Below are 18,010 nucleotides of genomic sequence, written 5' to 3'. Positions count from 1 at the left end.
TAGGAACCCCTGATTCATTATTCTTTTATCAAAAATTAGGGAGAAATTTGTTGTTTCAAAAAAAGAAGCAACAACTGTATGATGACAGTTTTTCTCTTTCCGCTTATTTTCTATTCTAAGAAGAGAGTGAGAGAGAGACTGAGAATTATGAGTAAGCTTGGGAACAAAAAATAAGTTTTATATATCAATTTGAGAAAATGTCATCCATCAATTCTTCTGTACGTTAATATTCAATTATCAAGATAGCTGCGACTCACGTTTTGGATATTTATCTGGATGTATAGCATATATCATATCCTTTTGATCGATGCCCTGGTGTAACGAGTATAACTTTCAGAATTTATTAGAATATTTATATATGTAATTTCATCTGTAGGTGCAGATTGTTAGTCTTCTTCTTGCAATCAAGATGTATTACTGTTAACCGTGTAAATGGTGAGAGTTCGGTATTAAGATTTGTATATACATATACATATGATAGTTTAGGACCCAAGTGTCAAAAAAATATATCATTTTTACATGTGATATATAATGGATATGGAGTTGTTCTTACAACTTCAAAAATGTGTGATATCTTGAATGTCATGTAAGCACTAACACGACATTAGATAACAATTTTTTCCCACGACATTTGGTAATAATTTTTTCCGTCAATTTTTTCTAATGTGTTAGCTTTGAAATGCACACAGAGGGAGGGGGGTGAATGTGTGTTTCTTGATTTTTATTTAAAATTTTAAAAATTACTTTCAATAAAATCAAGTTTATGTTAAGGCTATGGAACTTAACAGGCTAACTAAAAATTTGCAGTGATAATCAATTAACTATAAGAGACACAAAAATAGAACTCAACTTCTTCGTGAGAGAATACAAGAAATTCTATACTATTTTGTTACTTTTGAAACTAAGTACCTGTGACATATTTTATAGATCAACATGCACAGTTTACAGACATGCACTAAAATAGACTAACATATTTTCTAAAGTCCTTTTGTCTATTTCTTTTTTAAGTACTACAAATTTGCATACAATCTTCTAGGTATGTGACCCTCCATTGTCCAGTTCATCTTGACTCTTGATCTTGCACTCCCTTCAAGCTGCATTTGTAGACTTTCCATTTTAAGGATAAAATGGTTTGTTGACAGATATTAATCTTGAATCTTCAGGATATATGTATTCTGTAATTGAAGCTGTTATCGAGATCTTCAAAGTGTATAGAGATATCTGTATTAAGATATAGAATGGCTTGTCGATATCTCCACTTTTCTACATATGTAAATGGCTTGTCTATATCTCCATTTCTCTACATATATTTTGACTTGTCTATATCTCCACTTATATATATGTAGCTTGACTTTTCAATATCTCAACTTCTCTACATATATTTTGACTTGTCGATATCTTCACTTCTCTACATGTATTTTGACTTTTCGATATCTCCACTTCTCTACATGTATTTTGACTTGTTGATATCTCCACTTCTCTATATATGTATTTTGACTTGTCGATATCTCCATTTCTTTACATTCCAGATTGACTTGTCGACATCTCCACTTCTCTATAGGTCAAATTGACTTCTCTACAAGTAAAGAGACTTCTATACAAGTAGAGAGACTTCTCCATAGGCCAAATTGACTTATCGATATACTCCTTGACATTACTTGATATGTGACTTCTTGACATTTGACTTAGAGAATTTTTCAATCTACAACATTATTCTTCACCAAGCAGTTTATCTTCATTCCAAGGCATGGCCAGACTTGATCTTCTTCCAGAGATTTATTCCTAGTTTGTTGGTTGTTTGGAGAAAAATACTTCAGTCTAGTCTACTCAAACACTTTTACAGACTCAATAAATACCATTCTAGATCATATAAAATTACAAGTTAACTAAATTTTAGGATTATTAAAGTGACTTAGTCTTGTTATGTTAATGCATGTCTTGCACAACAATCTCCCCTAATTTGTGAGAATATCACTTCTCACAAATTCATGCCTGATAAAAGACTAATCCCAAGATAAACTGAAAAACAAACAGAAATACAAGGTACAATCTTTTACATAAGTGTCACTTAACAGTTATAATGAGAGTTGAATTTCCATAATCAGCTAAAATTTTCATAACCTGAATGAGACCTAATCAAGCCTTTAAGCCTTACAAGGAATTCTAGTTCTTAAATGATCTTAGTTCTTCTAAGTGCTTCTATAAGCTTTAACCATTCATTTAATAAGTGTCAAGATACTGAATTCTGAACCTTGAGAATCCGTGAGTCTTGATATGGAGAAATACACCATTTTCAGAAACTCTGTGTAATCCTCTAGCCTTCGATTCATTTGATCTTTTCTCCAAAATTTCTAACTTTAAGGCCTTTTGATAACATTTGCTTTTCTCTCAGCCTCCTCCCTTTCTCACCTTCCTCAGTTTTGTAAATACATCATTCTCAATCATTATGTTGATCACTCTTTCAAGTTTCACTATTGAGTAATTTTTTATTACTTATTTGTTGAGTAGGTTGAATGAGCCATCTTTAAAAGAAACTTCACCTCTCCTAGAGTATCAACAGAGACTTTGACTATGAATTCATCTTATTGATTGTTATAGTCATCTTATGATATTTCTTCTAAAATTGGTAGAAAATCATCTTGATTAAAGCAATTCCACAGTGCTCCCATCTCAACCTTTGTTTTTTTTCTTCTAGTAGACTTTAAGTGTGTTTTGACTAGTGGCTTCAATGATGGATGTTTGGTTAGTTTCTTTAAGGAGGTTTGGTTGGCTAAGATAGGTGTTCTTAGTAGAGAGTTGGTTGTGAGTTTGTAAAAGTGTTTAGGCTTGGAGTTTTGAATGTTTGGAGTGTTTAATTGGATAGGGAGTTGGATTAAGGTTTATAGAGTTGTAGATTTTTGGCTTCTAGGTGCTTTCTTAGTGTCTCTACCATCTGTGTCACCTTGACTCTTCTTCTTTCCACCACCATTGCTAATTGTTTCACCCTTATGACTCCCACTCCTTTTGCTAGATTGACTTGGATTTGAGCCAAAATATTTGTGTTCATCTTTCTTTTGCTCATCATCATCCTTGTCATCATCTTTTTCATTTATAGAAGCAACAGGTAGCATGGTCTCAGCATTGTTAATGTATCTCCCTAAGTTATTGATCATTTCAAGATCATCATCATGCTTGTTCTTCTTCACTTTCAATCATGTCTCTCTCACCATCATCAGCTTTTTGTTCTTCATGACACAATGCTTAGGAATTAGAAATGTCTGCATTTCTTGGTAGTTGGGCATATGTAGGTTACTCCCTTGTTAGGTTTGAGATAGGCTTCAGGAAAGGCTCCTTCTTGCCCTACTTTGAGTTCCCTTAACAATTGAGTATCTTCTGGAGTTATCACCTTAACTTTGTTGATGAGGATGTCAAATACTGAGGCTCTCCTAGACTTGAAAAAAGCTAGTGAGACCTGCATATATACACCTATCAACTCTAGTGTCCTTGATGTTGAAAACAATTCTCTTCTCCCTTAGCATGTCCTTGGTGATCAAAAGTACCCTTAAGAAATTTATTTTCTCTCAATAGCCCTCTTGTATGTATGGTGGTTGTGTTATTATTATTTTAATAATAAGTATTATTTTATGGGCTACATATAAATATATCAATTATATTTACTATTTTTTTATATTGGGTTAAATTAGATGATCAAATAAGAAACCCAGTTAGATTTTAATTTATTATATTAATAAGTGGATACCTAATATCAGGCCCAATAAAATTATAATAGGAGATTAAATTAGGTGGTACATAAAAAGGGTTATAGCCCCCAATATATCAAGTACGTTACACGGCTTTTCTTCTACCCATCAGAGAGAGCTATTGAGAAACACTAAGGAGTACTTGGTTGAGAAAGACAATAATCAAGAAAAATATTTAGATTCATATACCGTTATAATTATAGCCTTATAGATTCAGGTATGCTTTTGTCTTCGAATTAATCTCGATAATTAGATATGATGATTACGGTCCTTGTCTCTATTTTAGAGAATTATGTGTTTATAAAATTATTAGATTCTATCAATTGGTATCAGAGTCTCTTCATATTTGATTATTGGGAATTAATTTATGCAAAATTAATTCGTAGTATTTATGTAATTTATTTGATAATTGTTTTCCGACATCGTTGATTCGTAATTCATGAATGTTATGGTGGATTCGCGGTACATATATGGATTCAGAATACAATAATCAGATCTATGGTTTTTCCTGGATATTCACTTGACATGTGCACCCTTGAATTTAATTCGTATACCAATTAGCCAACAGCTTGATTATAAACATGTACCTTGTATGTAAGTTAGGTTTGGGAAATTCGAAAAAAGTGAAACTTTTGGGGATTTGGCTATATGTTTATCATATTATATTATATTTTTCTTTTACGTAAAGAGCTATACAAATAAACGTATGGTACAAATTAAATATAGGTATCTTTTGTGCAGTCATAAAAGCTTAGTTACTGTGCTTTTGCCCATATCATATTATAGGAGTCTATGTCCTGTTAATAGTAAAAGGTTGACACAAGCTCAAAGTTAAAACAATTTAAATGTCAAATATTGTACTAGACTATAGCTCAAAAATTTACACAATTTGGTTAGTAAACTATAATGACAATAAGGAATATATGCTTGTGAGTTTAATTTTAAATATTTGGCAATTAAGTTTAACTTATTTATTTAAGTGGTCGAATATTTTAAGTTAATTGATTGAAGAAATATGTCGCCAAAGTGACCTCTTTTGTATAGATTAATTAATTTAAAAATATTATTATGATGATAGAATATTTAATTTTATGCAAATTTTATCGGCCCAAAGGAAGCTAACGTTTGGCCAAAAATTTTATAGTCTTGTGATAATAAGTATGTAACAATATTAAGTTTTTTATGTGAATAATAAGTCGGTCCAAAGAAAGGCATATTACTTGACAGAAATTAATTGTTAATACTTGATTATTACGTGGAGAGTACCAATTGTATATTAAATTTTCTGTCCAAAGACTAAAATTTAATGTTACGCTAGATATCTTGTGATGGTGTTTCAAATACTTAAAATTTATCATATTATTGTATATACTAGTTTTGAGCATATGTCGTATATTTGTTTTCTATTTCAGTTACTGCTAGTGTTAATTCTGCTTCCGCTCAGTTGAGCATGATTCCAATATTGAATGGGACAAACTATGTCACGTGGAAAGAGAATGTTGAAATCGTTCTTGGGTGTATGGATCTCGACCTTGCGCTAAGGAAAGAGCTACCAATTCCCACTACGGATGATCCCAAAACGGATCAAATTGATAAATGGGAATGTGTTAGATATATTTGATAATGTCATGGCTAATATGTTTTATGTTTAGCTTTCAGATCTTACTGAACAGGATAAATCAGTACTTAACTATTGATCAGTACTTATACTGGAAGTCAGGACTTAAGGATATCAGTACGTATGTTATCAAGAGATAATCATCAGAAGATAGATATCAGAACTTAAGTGCTGAAGGATAATCAGATAAGGACAGTAGCTGATTAAAGGAAAGAAGATTGAGATAAACATAAGAAGAGATATGCATGAAGAAGGAATTCCGTGAAGAATGGAATACTTGGAAGAAAAGATATCTGATTGATATATTTTAGGAAGCAGAATTATATTCCATATCAATTAGCGATTATCTTGTAACTGTGTAGTATATAAACACAGACATAGGGTTTACACTATAAGTGTTATCATTATTAGAGAAGATTATTCATTGTAACCCTAGCAGCTCTCGTGATATTTGTTCATCACTGAGAGGTAACAGTTCCATACTGTAACAGAGTTTATTATTTCAATAAAGTTTGTTTTCTGTTACTTAAGTTCTTAAAGTTCGATTTGAGTGTACTATACACTGTATTCACCCCCTCTACAGTGTTTGTGTGACCTAACAATTGGTATCAGAGCTACTCTGTTAACACACATACAGTTAAAGATCCAAACACAATCATGTCGGACACAGAAACTCCAACTAAGCCTACCACAACTGAGGAACCACCAAAGACACAAATTCAGAGTCGGTATGAGACCATCAGAGTCCCCATACTGAGACCATCTGAATATCCCATATGGAAGGTAAGGATGATCATGTTCCTGGAAGCAACAGATCCAGAATACCTTGATAGAATCAAGGAAGGCCCTCACAAACCAACCAAGCTCGCTGTTGCAGTTGCAGGTGAAGCAGCAAAGACCGTACCAAAGGAGAAGAGTGATTATACTGCTGAAGACATAGCATCAATTGCTAAGGATGCTAAGGTACGACACTTACTGCATAGTGCCATTGATAATGTAATATCAAACAGGGTAATCAACTGCAAGACTGCTAAGGAGATATGGGATGCTCTGGAAACAAGATTTCAGGGAACTGACACAATTAAGAAGAACAGGAAGACAATACTCACTCAAGAGTATGAACACTTTGACTCAAAGGCTAATGAGTCATTGAATAATTTATATGATAGATTTGTCAAACTTTTGAATGATTTGTCATTGGTTGATAAAGAGTATGATCTTGAAGATTCAAACCTTAAGTTCCTGTTAGCTCTTCCTGAATGCTGGGATTTGAAGGCAACGATAATAAGAGACAACTACAATCTTGATGAAACAACTCTTGACGAAATCTATGGAATGCTCAAGACTCATGAGCTGGAGATGGAACAAAGAAGCAAGAGGAAAGCAGGAAAGTCAAGGACAGTTGCTCTTAAGGCTGAAGAAGAATTCCCCAAAGCAGCTTCCTCAAAGAAAGACAAGGGTAAAGCTCTTTTCATAAAGTCTGATACTGAGTCATCAAGTTCTGAGAGTAATGATGACTCAGATTCTGAAAGCTTGCCTGAGACTGATGCTGATGAGGAGATGATGAAGCTGTGTGCTCTTATGGTGAAAGGAATCACAAAGATTGCATACAGGAAGTTCAGGAAGGGAAAGAAGTTTTCCAGGAAAGGCATAAGTTCTGATAAGAAGAATTTCAGAAGATCTGAAGGCAGAGGAGGAAAATCTGACAGAGGAGATTACACCAATGTTAAATGCTATAACTGTGGTGAGAAAGGCCACATATCTCCTGACTGCAAGAAGGTAAAGGGTGACAAAGGAAAGGCTCTTGTCACAAAGCAGAAAAGCTGGACAGACACCTCAGACTCTGAAAGTGAGGAGAACTATGCATTGATGGCAAATGCTGATAAAGAAAGTGCTGAGAGCAGTTCTGAAGCTGCTGAAACAAAGGTACCTCAGACTACTTATGCTTTTCATACTGATGATATTAATGAGTTGAGAAGATATCTTAAAACCATGTTTGTTAGCTATAGAGATCAAACTTTAACATGTGAAAGATTAACTTCTGAAAATCTTGCATTTAAGAAAAGGAATGATTTCTTAGAAAAAGAGTTAGTCATGTTCCATCAAACTCAGAAGGATAGATATGATGCTTTTTATGTTAGGAATGAAGTGCTAAAATTAAATGAATCTCTAAAAACTGAGTTAGAAAAGGAAAGAGAGATTATCAGGACTTGGACTAACTCTGGCAAAACAACTCAAAATTTGCTAAGTAGTGGAAACTGGAAAGAGGGCTTAGGTTATGGAGAAGATAAGAAAGATAAAGGAACTGAAGAAATTAAGTCTGTTGATAAGCAAAAGCCAAAGTTAAAACCTGTTAAGTTTGTAACTGTAAAGTCTGAAAATGAAAAATCAGAAGTTACAAAGGAATCAACTTCTGACAAACTAAAACAGGAAAAGACAGCTGAAGTGAACATAGGCTTAATGACGAAGAAGCAGCTTAAACATAAGCTGAAAGATGTTAAGAATGCAAACAAGGTAAAATCACCTAGGAAAAATAGGAGTGGAAAGGAAGGTATGAATAAAAGCAATGATTATAAACCTGTTCCTGATGCTCCTAGGAAAACATGTCATAACTGTGGAAGTTCTAACCATCTGGCTTCTTTTTGCAGGAAGAATAAGAATATTAACTCCTTACCTTCAAAATCAGGAGTTAAGAGTCAGTCTGTTAGATACAAACCACAAAATCCTTGTTTTCATTGTGGTAGTTTATGGCATTCCATTTATACTTGTAAGGAATATCATAGTTTGTACTATGATTATTATCAAATAAAACCTTCTTTGAAGAAAGTTTCCATTGTTCCTTCTAGTGTAAATTCTGATTCAAAGTCTGATAGTGTAAGTTCTGATAAGAAAAATGTTAACATAAACTCTGATGCTAAATCCGCTGCAAATGTTAACAAACTTAATAAGGCCAAAGGATCCAAGGAAGTCTGGGTCCTTAAAACTAATAATTAGTGGTCTTTGTGATTGCAGGGCAACAGGAAAAATATTCTAGTTCTGGACAGTGGATGTTCAGGACATATGACTGGAAATAAGGCCCTGCTATCAGACTTTGTGGAGAAAGCTGGCCCAAGTGTTTCTTATGGAGATGGCAACATTGGAAAAACATTGGGATATGGCAATATCAATCTTGGAAATGTCATAATTAAACAAGTAGCTCTGGTCTCAGGACTTAAACACAACCTACTGAGTATAAGTCAAATCTGTGACAGAGGTTATCATGTTGATTTCTTTGAAGAACACTGTGAAATTGTGAGTAAATCTAAAGGCAAAGTTGTTCTGAAAGGATACAGGCGTGGTAACATTTATGAAGCTAAGCTTTCAACAAGTACTGATGGTTCTGCAATCTGTCTGATGAGTAGAGCATCAATTGAAGAAAGCTGGAATTGGCATAAGAAACTCTCTCATTTAAATTTTAACAATATAAATGAACTGGTCAAGAAAGATCTTGTGAGAGGATTGCCAAACACAGTATTTGCTCCTGATGGTCTTTGTGATTCATGTCAGAAAGCCAAACAAAGAAAATCTTCATTCAAGAGCAAGACTGAATCATCAATTCTTGAGCCTTATCATCTTATACATGTTGATATATTTGGTCCAGTAAATGTCATGTCAATTGCAAAGAAGAAGTATGCGTTGGTCATAGTGGATGAGTTCACCAGATACACATGGGTATATTTCTTGCATACAAAAAGTGAAACTGCATCAACCTTGATTGATCATATCAAACATCTGGATAAAATGGTCAAAGATTCTGTGAAAGTTTTAAGGAGTGATAATGGCACTGAGTTCAAGAATTTGATAATGGAAGAGTTCTGCAAAAGCCATGGAATAAAGCAGGAATTTTCTGCTCCTGGAACTCCACAGCAAAATGGAGTTGTTGAAAGGAAGAATAGAACTCTCATTGAAGCTGCACGTACAATGCTTGAAGAAGCAAAGCTTCCAACCTATTTCTGGGCTGAAGCTGTGCAAACTGCTTGTTTTACTCAAAATGCAACACTCATTAACAAGCATGGAAAAACACCATATGAGATGGTGAAGAAACAGAAGCCAAATCTGAAATATTTTCATGTATTTGGATGCAAGTGTTTTGTTCTCAAGACTCATCCTGAACAGCTATCAAAGTTTGATCTAAAAGCTGATGAAGGAATCTTTGTTGGATATCCACTTTCCACAAAAGCCTTCAGAGTCTATAATTTGAGAACAAAAGTGGTCATGGAATCTATCAATGTCTCTTTTGATGACAAGAAGATCACTAGTCTTGAAGATTTCATTGACCATGATCAGCTGAGATTTGAAAATGAAGACTCAAATTCTGATACTGAAAATCCTGACAGTCTAAGTCCTGATACTGTAAACTCTGATGGATTAAACTCTGATGTTATAGAAACTGTGGAGACTACGTCAAAGGAAGATGCACCTATGCAGGGGGAGCATACTCAAGATCCTACCACAGCTCAAGAAACATCAGAACATACATCTGGCTCTTCAAGTTCTGATTCGTCAAGTTCTGATAAGCCAAGTTCTGATAGTACTGAAAATCTAAATACTGAAGAATCCAACTCAGAAAGCACAGTTTCAGGGGGAGCATCAGAAAATGAAGATAGCATGGATCATGGGGGAGCATCCAGTTCTAGAGAAAACCTTCCATCTGCAAGGAAGTGGACAAAATCACATACACCTGAATTGATAATTGGAAATCCTGATGCAGGTGTCAGAACTAGAACAGGTACTTCAAATGAATGTCTCTACAATTCTTTTCTCTCTCAGACTGAGCCAAAGAAAGTGGAAGAAGCTCTTCAAGATGCTGATTGGGTGCAAGCAATGCAGGAAGAGTTGAATGAATTTGAAAGAAACAAAACCTGGACCCTAGTGCCAAGACCAAAGAATAGATCTGTTGTTGGTACAAAGTGGGTATTCAGAAACAAAACTGACAGTGATGGCATAATTACAAGGAATAAGGCAAGGCTGGTTGCAAAAGGATATTCTCAACAGGAGGGAATTGATTATGATGAAACATTTGCACCAGTTGCTAGGTTAGAAGCCATAAGGATATTTTTGGCTTATGCTGCTCACAAAAAGTTTACTATCTTTCAAATGGATGTAAAAAGTGCTTTTCTCAATGAAGAATTGGAGGAAGAGGTATATGTTGAACAACCTCCAGGTTTTGTAGATACCAAACATCCAGATTATGTCTACAGGCTTGATAAAGCACTTTATGGACTTAAGCAAGCTCCTAGAGCATGGTATGAGACTTTAGCTCAGTTTCTTCTGGAAAGTGGATTCAACAGAGGGACAATAGACAAAACACTGTTCTACCTCAACCATGGAAAGGACTTACTTCTGGTCCAGATTTATGTTGATGATATGATTTTTGGATCTACAAATGACAAACTTTGCAAGAAGTTTGCCAAACTAATGCAGTCAAGATATCAGATGAGTATGATGGGGGAACTTAGCTATTTTCTGGGCCTTCAAGTCAAGCAGAATGAGGAAGGCACTTTTATTTGTCAAACCAAGTACACCAGAAACTTGCTGAAGAAATTTGGAATGCAAGATTGTTCAAGTGCATCCACTCCAATGGCCACTGCTACAAAACTGGATAAGGATACCGGTAAATCAGTAGATATTACTGACTACAGAGGTATGATTGGCTCTCTACTCTATCTAACTGCTAGTAGACCTGATATCATGTATGCTACCTGTCTTTGTGCAAGATTTCAAGCAGATCCAAGAGAACCTCACTTAACAGCTGTAAAAAGAATCTTTAAGTATCTTAAAGGAACAGCTGCTCTGGGATTATGGTATCCTAGAGAATCAGATTTTAAACTAATAGGTTACTCAGATGCAGATTTTGCAGGGTGCAAAATTGACAGGAAAAGCACAAGTGGAAGCTGCCAATTTCTTGGAGGCAGATTGGTTTCTTGGTACAGCAAGAAACAAAAGTCAATTTCCACATCAACTGCAGAAGCAAACTATATTGCTGCAGGAAGCTGTTGTGCACAGATTCTTTGGATGAAGAATCAGTTACTGGATTATGGGTTAACATATTTCAAAATCCCTATTTACTGTGATAATCAAAGTGCTATTGCTATGACAGGTAATCCAGTTCAACACTCTATGACAAAGCACATCAGCATCAGGTACCACTTCATCAGGGAACATGTGGATGAAGGTACAGTGGAATTGCATTTTGTTCCCACAGATCAACAACTGGCAGATATCTTCACAAAACCATTGTGTGAAGCTACTTTTACAAGATTGGTAAATGAACTTGGAATGGTTTCAGGTTCTTTCTCTAAATCTGCTTAGACTTGTTCTGTGTTATCAGACTTTATGCTCAGTATTTATAGAATTAATCTCATTGTATATTCTGTGCTTAATTGATAAATGTCTTTAAGTACTGACTGTTGTCTGATATATGTTTCTAAACTCTGATAAGTGATATGTCTGTTCTAGTACCTATTCAATCCTATGAGGATAACTGTGCTAGATACTGACCTAGTAGTCTTCAATAAACAAATGATTCCATGTAAGAAGTAATTATTTCAGTGGAAATCTTATGACACTAGCAAATTCTGATAATTGAGCTTAGTTAAGTTTACTTTGTATATCTTACTACTAAGTCACAAATTAGAATAATGCTACTCATCTGTTAAGTTCTGATACTAGTAAAACTGCTGAATGTACTAAGTGCTGATAAACCTCACTTATCAAAAGAAAAAGCAAAAAGATCAAAGAATAAAATCAGGTACTCCTTTGAGATCTAAAGTAAAAATGTGGAAGGGACGACCCAAGTGCATTGCTGGTATTAAGTAAATATGCATTAGAAAAGCAAAATATTTTCTTGGTGACTTTTCACACTCTATGATTACTGGAGAAATACTCTGATAATAGCATAAATTCTGATAAACAGTCGTGACTCACTTACACTGAGAAGCCACTGTAAAATAGAATTGCAAAAGATGCATAAAATTAGCACAAAACAGTTGAGGTGGACTCAAGCATAAACTCATTCATCAGTAGGTTTCAGGACAATGACAGCTCCTTAGCAAAATTTTAATTATGCCTTATTTCTAAGATGTACTGAAGTGAATCAGACTTTACTCTTTATCTGTTATTTAGCTTAATGCACACACTAATCACTCCATCTGAATGATGAAAATTTCTGTGGTGATCTATGTTATTTTAGATAAACAGTCATTGTGTCACTTTGCACTAATTTTGAGGACAAGTTCGAGTTACATGTTCTAATGATTAAGTTCTGAAGTCTATAACTCAGAACTTGTATGAGTATTTACTAAGATGGGCATTCCTTTTTCGAGTTAAGAAATTATGTTCTGATGACTGTTAAGTTCTGGTATAGGTCTAAGTTCTGATTTCTCAGTCTAATCATTTACTTGACTTATCTGTGAATAAAATTTAATAACAGTCTCAGTTAATAATTGAATATGTTGAAGTGGAAGATTAATAGTCACTATGATTAGGATTAATGGTATTCGTACTTGAACAGTCCACTGTTTCTTGTGTCTTGTGCGGTTTAAACCATGATTCCTCTTTCCAATGAATGTTATTCTTTTTCAAAGTCTAGGGAGACGAGGTAGAATTAATTCTACCTGTCAGCATTCAATTTCTTTGCGTCTCCTGGCATTCTCTTGTCTATATAAGCAACCACTTCACATCAGTCTTTCCATCACATTCTCCTCACACACTTATCCTCCTTTTTCTTTCAAAAACACAATGGTCAGATACAACATGTTTTTGAACTACCAAACCTTCAATATGGAGCTAAGTTGTGCCGAGTGGCAGCAGGAATGGCATGTCACAGCCATTCCTGAGGAGATATGGGACTCTGTCCCACAGGTTGTACTGACACGCCTCCTGTTCTTCTATATGGACTACCATCGCCATCTGGAGCGATTGGAGGAGGAAAGGCTGGAAGCTCTCCGCCAACAAGAGCGAATCATCAGACTCGCCATTCTGTTTGTCGAGAGTAGGAAGAAGAAGATGACTTAATCTCGTCTTCTTCCTGTTTTTCTTCATCATCAGCTTTGTCAGGCTTTTTAGCTAAGACTAAGGCCGTTGATGTTAGGATTAGAAGCTTAGGGAAAATCTTGTATAAGTATTGATGTAATTTCCATTTCATAAATGTATTGTCTTGATATATTAATGAAAATTATTTTTACTTCAAGATTTTGTCTCTGAGTTATTTTATCTTGTGTTGATAAATCCTGATTGATATTCTGATGACCATATAACTTTTGTTTTATATTAAGTTCTGATTCATTTTCAGCACTTACATATCTAATTTATCTTGGTCATTTTCATGTGATGTATTTTCAGAATATCAATGATGCAGTGAAAAATAATTCAATCAGTGCTAACGGTTTAAATTTTGAATTAAAACTGTTTCTCTTGATAAATGGAACGGTTTTTCCTTGAAACTAGGCAACTGGGTAAGTAATGATTCCTGTTTTCTCGAGCCCAGTAACTGTCCGTTATTACTGCATGTCTGACAGGTGTCCAACGGTAACATTTTTGTTCAAAGTATAAGTACAACAGAGAGAAGATTTCTTTAATCTTTTATTTTCTTTATACTTTATCTCTCTCCTTACTTTTACTCTCCTTCTCTTTCTTTCTCACGTTGGTTTTTCATACAGACATTATCTCAAACACCTAACAGGCATACTTGAATCTCAATATTTTTTCACATGGCACCAAAGGATTTAATCATTGATGGAGCTAAGTTTGTTCCAAACAACTATGCTGTAATTCTTGATCATGCTGAAGCTCCATCTGAATTGCATTTTGTGCAAGATCTTCTTGCACACAGTGAGATTGGGTATGCATTAACACAGCCTGAAGTCTTTTCGAGTCAACAAGTTCTGACGTTTTGGCGGACTGGGCACTTTGATGATGGTGGTAAACATGGCACTCCCAGTATTGTTTTTGAAGTGGGTGATTCATCTTATGTAGTCACTCCTGGTACAATACGCAAAGCTCTACATCTCCCAGAAAATTGTACTTTTTCAACTCCAGAGGAATCAGCACTTCAGGAGTTAATGGCTGATTTGGGATATGAAAAGAGTTTGGCAAAGCTTGGGCAGTTAAAAAGGGCTAATATGAGAAGAGAATGGAGTTTCTTCTTTGACTGCATCACCAAAGCTTTTGGGAACAAATATTCGAATTTTGATGTTATCCCAATTCTGAGTCAGCACATAGGGTATGCTATTATTCATCAAACTCATTTTGATTTTACAACTGGAATAATTGGTTTTATTGGGGATAGGATGACAGAGAATAGAAATATAGTCTATTTTGCTAGATTCTGTCAACTTCTATATACTTTTTGTACTGATGAACCTCAATTAGTCAGTTCCTCAACCCCACCTTTTAGAGTTGCAAAATGATATTTTAATGATCTGGTAAATGCATTAAGAAAAAAGTGGTTAGTCCATTACAGATTCCTCAGTCTGTAAAACAGATCCTAGTAAATGCTGATCCTGATACTTATAGATCTGTTTACTTTGATTTCCAACCAACCACAAACACCCAAAAACCATCATCCTCAGCACCTACCACTCATTCTACTCAACTTACCCTCAGGAATTATCTCAAATCCTATCTCTCTACTTCACAGACTGTTCAACCCTCATCCTCCAAGCCAAAGAGGACAAAGAATGTTCCTCAAACACGTCAAAAGAGAAGGAGGATTGCCTTGAGAGATGACTCTGATTCTGAGGAACCGGTTCCTGCTAGAGAACCTGTTGTATCTGAAGCTGAGAAAGAGGTTTCTCAGAAGGATTCTGAAATTGGGGGTTCTAGGCTTCTCAAGAGGCTTAGACGAATGATAGTTCCTGAAACTCCCAAGGAAACCACATCAACAAGGAAGTACAAGAAATAGAGGGCACAAAGGCCAGTTTCAGATGATTAAGAGGAAGCAGCTAAGGAAGGGGATCAGGAATCTTTGATCTCACAAGACAAGGATTTTGCTCCAGTCACTTCTTCTCCATCAACTCCATCTCTGGAAGCTGTATCTGACAAGGCTAACTCACCATCTGTGTCTCTTGTTGATCCAGGCACAAGTGCTGAAATTGATATTCAGAACCTGGTTGTGCCTAAAATGCTTTTCTTAGAAGCTCCAACAGCAAATAATCCTTTCACAACACCTGTTACTGATGCTGTTCAAACTCCAGAGTTATCAACAACACCTTCTTTGTATCAAGATGCTGATGATCAGACTTTAGGTGAGCATCAGGATTTGGCTGTTGATCAGAACTTAGTATCAGATCAGCAATTAGAGGATGCTGAAGCCTCCATTGCTACTCATACTGTTGTCTTATCCGAAGATACTGATTCTTTAAGTTCTGATGCTGCAAATGCTGGAGATACTGGTGATGCTGCTCCAATTGTAGATGCTGATGAAGCAGGTCCTTCAGGACATACTCCTCAACAGACTCTTCCTAAGTCTGAACTGGTAGAGAAGTTTGTTACTGGGGCTGCACCAGCACCAGTACCTTGGAGTGAAACTCCTGCAGGTCAGGAGTGGACTAAGGAATGGAACTCAGTTTCATGTGTTCCAAATGCATTACATCTTGCTGAGCACTTGACTAAAGCTGATGAAATGTTAAATTCTGATGATTTTAAAACCCAGCTTAGAGTCACTGCATTGAGTACTAAACATCTACAAGGTCTTCATTCAACTACTCATGCAGAGCTACACAAGATACAGGAGAACTTTATCAAACAAGAACAAGTTTGGAAAATTGATAAGAAAAAGTTCTTTCAACCTACCATTGACAGGATTGCTTATATTGAGAAAACTCAAGAGAAACAACAAGCTCAGATTGATGACATTCTGACAAATCAAGCTTCTCAGCAATCTCAACTTACTGAAATCCAATCCTCAGTGGAATTACTTATCTCTCTTTTACTACCTGTTGATGCCAAAAAGGGGGAGAAGGTAATTAAGTCCAAATGCAAAACTAACAAGACACTGCAAGGAAAGGATGATGAAAGCGGTCATAGTCAAGGTAGAAGGTTTACATCAAGACAAGCTAGTCACAGGACAAGTTCTGATACTGGGAAAAGAATAAGTTCTGTTGCTGGTAAAAGGATAAGTTCTGATGAACTTCTAGATCTTGATGAAGAAATGTCAAGACAGTTATTTCTTCAAGAAAATCCAGGAATGGACTTGGAAAGTTTAAAGGAAGAAGAAGCCAGACTTAAATCAGAGAAAGTCACATCTAAATCTGAAGCTTCTGGTAAAAAGTCACTTCCAAAACTTAAAGGCATTGTGATCAAAGAAAGGACACATACTGAAGCAACATTGGCTAGATCACAACCACAGATAGATCCAAGATCCAAGGGTAAAGAAAAGGTTGGTGAACCTATCAAGGTTTATGTACCTCTTGAGGAAGAAGAAATTGCTGATGAAAAAGATGATCTTGCTCTGACTTCAAGAAAAGTTCTTAAAACAACCTCTGACATGGCTCAAGTTGTTCAGAGTCAAGAAATTGTAAGTTCTGATATTCAGAAGAAGCAAGTAACCTCTTACAGAGCTCAAGTTAACTTGATATCAGAAAATAGATCAAAGACACTCCTACCAGGATTCACTAAAGCAAAACAGACTCAATCTTTGAAGACTACTACAAGTGGTTTTGATGCAAGAGTTGTTACTGGAAAGGAAGCTAGAGATAAAACTGGATTGGGAAGTGCTGATGAAAGAAGAGTACACAACACTACCAATGATCCAACTTCCTTGAGTGAACCAGGTATTGGAGCAACTCTTGAGAGATTGAATCAACTGGAATCTGTACAGATGGTTTACCATACCTACTTGAAAGAATATATCATGTTGTATTTCATGACAGATGGTAGGGTTTATCATATAAGACAAAATGCCATTCCATTGAAGTATTTTGAAGAATTGGAGCATGTACTTTTCTTACTTCAAGTGGATGACAGAATAACAGGGACTGCTGCAAACTACTTAAAAGAACAGATTCAGAGACAGAAAAGGCTTTATTCTGTTAAGTCTGACAGCATAAATGTTCCAAAGTACAGAGATCACAATGGTGATATTGTTGATATGAAGCCTAATACTGCACAGATCAGAACGTATCTTGGTATTAAGGGACTTGAATTCAATCTAGAGTCTGACAAAGCTTATGTTATAAGACTAGATCAGGAGTTGAGAAAAGCAAAGATCAATGATCTCAGAGCTGCAATCTTTCAAACTGGTGAAGATACTGCAGAGCTTAAAGATGTTAAAAGGAGAATGATTGACGAACTAAGATATGCTGAGAAATGTTTGTTGAAGAACTATCTCAGAACAACTCCTGACATCAAAGAGATCAGAAAATGAAGAAGCCAAGTCGAAGATCTACAACTGCTTAAATTCTGATATTTATACAGACTGAAGTTGTTATCAGAAGTTGAAATTGGTAAAAACTTTAAGGACTGTAAGTTGTAGTTATCTAGTCTAATTCTCATGTATTTGTACTTAATGTTTTTGACATCATCAAATATCTGTTAAACTTGTATATTATGTTAATTTATAAGTTGGGGGAGATTGTTAGATATATTTGATAATGTCATGGCTAATATGTTT

The sequence above is a fragment of the Apium graveolens genome, chromosome 2, assembly GCF_009905375.1.
Source record: "Apium graveolens cultivar Ventura chromosome 2, ASM990537v1, whole genome shotgun sequence".
Classification (NCBI taxonomy): domain Eukaryota; kingdom Viridiplantae; phylum Streptophyta; class Magnoliopsida; order Apiales; family Apiaceae; genus Apium; species Apium graveolens.
Note: the sequence above shows the minus strand (reverse complement) of the source record.